Here is a 6052-nt window from a genome sequence, read left to right on the forward strand (position 1 = left end):
TTCATGACATGATTTGAAACGATAGCTGTACTTTTATGAAATTGCATGTATCTCACCCAGGCGGCATCGTTTTTGGGAGGGTTTTTGTTTCTCTTGTGGTCACTTTGACCCGTAATCTACCTCATGGTTCTGCTAGCGTCCGCTGGGGTGGTGGGGTTTGCAGGTAAAGCCCCTTTTCACCAGGGTGGACAAAAGGGGAACAGAAGCCACGCTCAGGAGCTGGCTAAACAGGACTTCTAACATTTTTCTCCCACATGCAGCATTACACTTTCTGATCTTCAAAAAGGCAACATTGTGCTTTATTTTTTATTTTCCATCCGTATTTGTCATTGCTTCTGTTCCGGGTTTTCTTTTTCTAGACATTACGAGTGCTTTTCAGGTGCGATGCTCCCCCTTTTCGAAAGCAAGACAAATGCCGGCTTCTCTGTAAAGTAGATGGCTTAGTGTGTGCTTGAAACATGTGAAATGCAGGCAACAGGAATTTGCTGCATTCTTCTGCCTCTGACTTCTATTTTCCCTCTTCAAAATTAATATTACGATTTTGGTTACTCTCCATTTAACAATGTAGATCTCAAACTATTTGGGTGAGTGGGGAAAAACCCCAAATCTTGCCTTGCCTTGTGCAAAACAAAATATATGCAACAATCATGGATGGAATACTTAAAAAATAAAATAAAAACTGCGGTATTTCATTAATATTAGATGGATGGTGAAATCACACGGCTGATGTGTTTCTTAAGAATGCGATGTGTAAATTATATACGTTCAGGGCCAAAAGTGAACAGTTTTATTGTGTTCTTCGCTTTTCTTCTTGACATTTACGATGTATTACCTCTACACCACTCTGAGACAAGAGAAATGGTAAAAGATGTATGGTCACCGTCCATCTGCCCACAATCAATAGTAAGCATTAAATGCTCAACGTAGAAAAATACAGCCAGGCCTTACCTGAGTGTACTTTCCCTTACTGAACATTTGTTGCTGGGAAAAAAAAATGGAAAAATGGAAAAAAAAGAGAGAAAAAAAATCATTGCTTTCACCTACCACCTTCTGCTGATACTCAAGTTTCCCCTTGCTCTTTCCTTGGAACAAAACCAGTGCTGAATAAAATGCTCTTTTCTTTTTCAGACGTGACTCCGATCTCTTTAATTTAATTGACTGACAGACTATATGCATTAGTTCATGTCTCTGTACTGTACTGTACTTTGGGGCTAGCTAACTGGACTTTTTAGGTATGTTACACTCACAAGGATTCCTTAATTGCCACATTTGAGTTACTGACGAGCACTGTGCTTGATAAGTAAATTGATTATCATAATAAATATAAATTGGTACAATATAATGCTTTGGGACCAGAATCAGCCTGGGAAAAACTTGGATGGCTTTGGGGAAAAAAAAGTTGGAGGGCATAAATTCTGGAGTTTTATCTGTATTTTTATAGGTTTTATAGCTTTTCTTGCTGATAAATAGCTTCCCCGCAGCCATCATACCACACAGCTAAATGTAGTTAAGTAATAGATAAAGAATTAAATGACAGAAAAGTACTTGTTCTTCATTTTATACTATAGAAATTTAGCTTAAAGAAAAAAAGGAAATACTTTATCAATCAGCAAAAACTTTTCCGTTTTATAAAAGTGAGCTACCAGAACCATTTCCTCTAGTTTTACACATTTATCATGTAGAAAAACTGAGACGTGCTGTTGAGATTGCACTTCTTACTACATAAAGATATCTCAGAGATTAAATGTGTAGTTAAATGTCTTTAACTACGTTGTATGTGGCTCTTGATGTAAAATGAGTTTGACATCCCTGGTGTAAACTGGACTCAAACCCTTGAGTGGAGGCCGTACCAATTATCTGCCAGCAGAGGGTGCTGAGAGCCAAAGCTGCCCAGCATATTTGAATCCAGAGATCATTTCTGAAGGACTGTAAGTCTGCTCTTATCTATGCAACTTATACTGGATCAAATTAGCAACAAGTGCGACATGTGTGCTCGCACCCCAGCCCTTTCCTGCACTATTTTGGGCACACAGGCTTTGTAGTCTCACTCATGTGCCGGATCTCCCTTCTTAAGCTCTGACATAGCACAGCTGATCCCAGGGACATAAAGGCACCATGTGCGCATCTCTTACTAGTTGAAGGGATCAAAAGCACTCGGGGTGCAAGATTAGCCATCATCCCCACACCTCTCCGACCCCCACACCAGGAATATATATACATATATACATACATACATGTAGTTCATGCACACTCTCATGTCAATCAAATGCTTATTGTAAGGGAATCAGACCTTTGAACGTCACATACAAGACAAATCCCTCTCTCTCGTTCTCCACAGCTGAGAGGACACATGGCACTGATCCCTTGGGAAAGACCAAGGTCAGAGTTGGGGCATAGACACAGAGAGGACTCCTACAGTACTTGTTTTCATGCATTTAGTGAAATACGCATGTATCCAAAAAGTGAGATGCAATCAGGCTGAATAAGCCTGGTAAAGACTCCAATCCAGACCACTAGAGAGTGTTGGAAAATGTGTAGGAGATCATATATTTGTTATATCTTTTTGAGTTTTATATTTTCTCTTGCTGATAAAGACCTTCCCCATTGCCATTCAAAAAAAAGTAATTAGTAATAGATAAATAGTAACAATAAAAACACAGGTGGCATTTTCTGTCAATTAGGCTGGCTAGTGAGCCACCAGAACTTTATATATACCGGTAATTAATTCTATATAATTGTATACATTTATTTATTTGTGGTGACAAATTCCTTTATTTAATACATTTACTTAACTGTTAAAACTGCACTACTTTTTCTCAAATGGGATGAAATGTGTAGTTAAACATCTTTACACTGAGAAAAATGAGTTTCACTGGTACAGCCCAGATAAGATCAACAGATCTTATCTGGGCTGTACAAAAAGAAATCCATTCCAGGACCAAGAAGCTAGCAGAAGCTAGCTAACGGCGACTATTTGAGGGTAGAACAAAAATTATTATTATTATCTTTTAGTTATTAACAATAAAATTCTGATATATATACATAATTGTTAAGTTTATACGAGGTGCGGGCTCTGGATTATCATGTTGACTTCATCGTTAGTTTCAGTTACTGATAAAAGCATTAAGAAAAACTTGCTCGACCATGACCAAGTAAAACAGTAAAATGATGCTTCAGGCATCAGTAAAACAATATATAGAACAGACACAAGCAACATTTTTCTTCATCATAAGTTATTTTAATAGGGAAACTATATTAATATGTTGTTGTTGTTGTTCAGTCTGAATACTTTCAAAAAAAATTTTATGATGGATTGTTCTGCTGCTTTGCCTAAACATCAGCTGAGCTCAATTCTTAAAATAGTTTATATTTAAAATATACTTCCACATCTGAGCCAAACTTTATTTTGTTTATGAATAGTTAAAATATTAATATTATAAAGAACTAATAATAGTCAGAGGAGTAATCATTGTCTTAAATAAATAACGCCTTTATTGTTTCACAGCTGAAACCAAACCTAAAGTAGAAAATTTGGACTTATGATGAATTGCGGTTTTCCAAATGTAGTCAACAACATTTTTCAGAAGTGTCACAAACGTCAAATGCTATTATAAACAAAGCATTGAAGGGAACATTTGTTATCATTTCTCATTCCTAGTTCCTGTTATGCAAGTCATGTTTATACATTTCCCCATGCTGAGTCACAATACTTAGCCATTAAAAGTATAGCCAGAAGCACCTTCTGACAGGTTTGCATATATACATATATGTATACATATACATATGTATGTTTTTACTACTTTCTACATTGTAGATACTTACTGAAGACATCACATACTGTATATGAAGCAAGATTATGGAATTATATAGCAAACAAAAAACTTTCATATTTTATATTCCCTTTGTTTTGTTGACAATGATGCAAACCTTTGGCCTTCATAATGGGGTTGGGACCATCAGTTGTGTTGTGCAGAAGTCAGGTTGGTACACAGCTGACAGCCCTATTTGACAACTGTTAGAATTCATATTATGGCAAGAACCAATCAGCAAAGTAAAGACAAACGACAGTCCATCAATACTTTGTAGAACTGAAAGTCAATTAGTCTGGAAAATTGCTACAACTTTAAATGTGTCCCCAAATGCAGTTGCAAAAACCATCAAGCCCAATGACGAAACTGGTTCACATGAGGACCGCCCCAGGAAAGTAAGACCAAAAGTCCCCTCTGCTGCCAAAGATAAAATCATCTGAGTCCCCAACCTCCAAAATCTCAAGTTAACAGCACCTCAGATTAGAGCCCAGATAAATGCCACACAGAGTTCCAGTAGCAGAGACATTTCTAGATCAACTGTTCAGAGGAGACTGTGCGAATCAGGCAGTTATGGTCAAATAGCTGCTAAGAAACCATTACTAAGGGAAAGCAGCAAGCAGAAGAGATTTGTTTGGGCCAAGAAACACAAGGAATGGACATTAAACCAGTGGAAAACTGTACTTTGGTCTAAAGATCTTTCGTTCTATCTGCCGTGTCTTTGTGTGACGCAGAAAAGGTGAACGGATGGTCTCTATGTGCATGGTTCACAGTCCACAGTCACCTGACTTAAACCCAGTCAAGATGGTTTTGGATGAGATGGACCGCAGAATGAAATGCAAAACAGCCAACAAGTGCTCAGCATCTCTGGAAACTCCTTCAAGACTGTTGGAAAATCATTTCAGGTGACTACCTCATGGAGCTCATCGAGAGAATGCCAAGAGGGTGCAAAGCACTAATCAAAGCAAAGGGTTTCTATTTTGAAACTCTAACATATAAAACATGTTTTGAGTTATTTCACACTTTGTTTGCTACATAATTCCATATGTGCTGATTCATAGTTTGGATGCCTTGAGTGAGAATCTACAATGTAAATAGTCATGAAAGCAAAGAAAAACCATTAAATGAGAAGGTGTGTCCAAACTTTTGACTGGTAGTTTATATATATGTATGTATTCTCTTCTTTTTCATTCAAATCAAACAATGGTCCAGCAAAAAAATAACATGTACAATTCTGTGAAACACTATGTGCTCCTTCCTGATTTCTTGTTCTGTTGCATATTTGTCACCCTACATACATTTTGTATATCATCAAACAAAAATAATAATATCAGACAAAAATAACCAGAGTAAAATCTAAATACAGTTTTTAAATAGTGATTTCATTTATTACGGGGGAAAAGCTGGAACTCCAAAGCTTTCCTTCTGTGAGTTGTGGATTGAATGGGTATTCAACCTAAGGACATTCACACTGATGTACCATCCAGTTAAATATCAAAAGAATAATCTCCACTTTATGTTTCAGTTTTTTCCACAGTGAATCAGACTACTGTCAAGAGAAAGAAACACTGTTGATGTACATGTCAGCACAGCTCCTCGGCTTGACCACCTCACATCAGTTTTGTTTGGCAGACAATGGGTATTGTTTTGTCAGTAAGCAGACTTCAAGACCAACAGCGATTCAGACTTCTGGAATGGATCATAATTAGGAACAACCACTCCTGTGACCTGATCCCTTCTTAATCTCGACGCAAACCGCAGCTTATCCTATGCTCAGACGTTTTTATATTTTTTGTATTTATATTTGCTGAACCCCCTGATGAGGTTGACTTTTTAGCCTCTTTTTAGCCTCACATTACATGGCATTCTGTGAAATTTAGTAATATGGTGATGATTAGCATTCAGCTCAAGTGCATTTGTTTGTAGACTCTTTAGATCAGAAATGAGGCTCAAAGAAAAGAATCCTTTGTTGTTGTCTTAACAGTAATAACTTACAGTTATTATTTTTCTCACTAACATATCCATGTACACCTGCATTCCTACCATACCACTGCAAGAAGGAGGCTGTATTACGCTCTGACACTCCTTCTCTTAGACACTCGCGTCCTCCTCCTCCTCACTGCAGGAAGTAATTGTAGCAAAACACACACACACAAGCACACACGCAGAATCCTGACTAATCACAAGGTCTTTGAGTCAGAAGTGTTGTGATCCAGTTCATAAAGGGTTTAGCCTCTAGAGTGCAA

Source organism: Astatotilapia calliptera, chromosome 1, assembly GCF_964374335.1.
Source record: "Astatotilapia calliptera chromosome 1, fAstCal68.1, whole genome shotgun sequence".
Lineage (NCBI taxonomy): Eukaryota > Metazoa > Chordata > Actinopteri > Cichliformes > Cichlidae > Astatotilapia > Astatotilapia calliptera.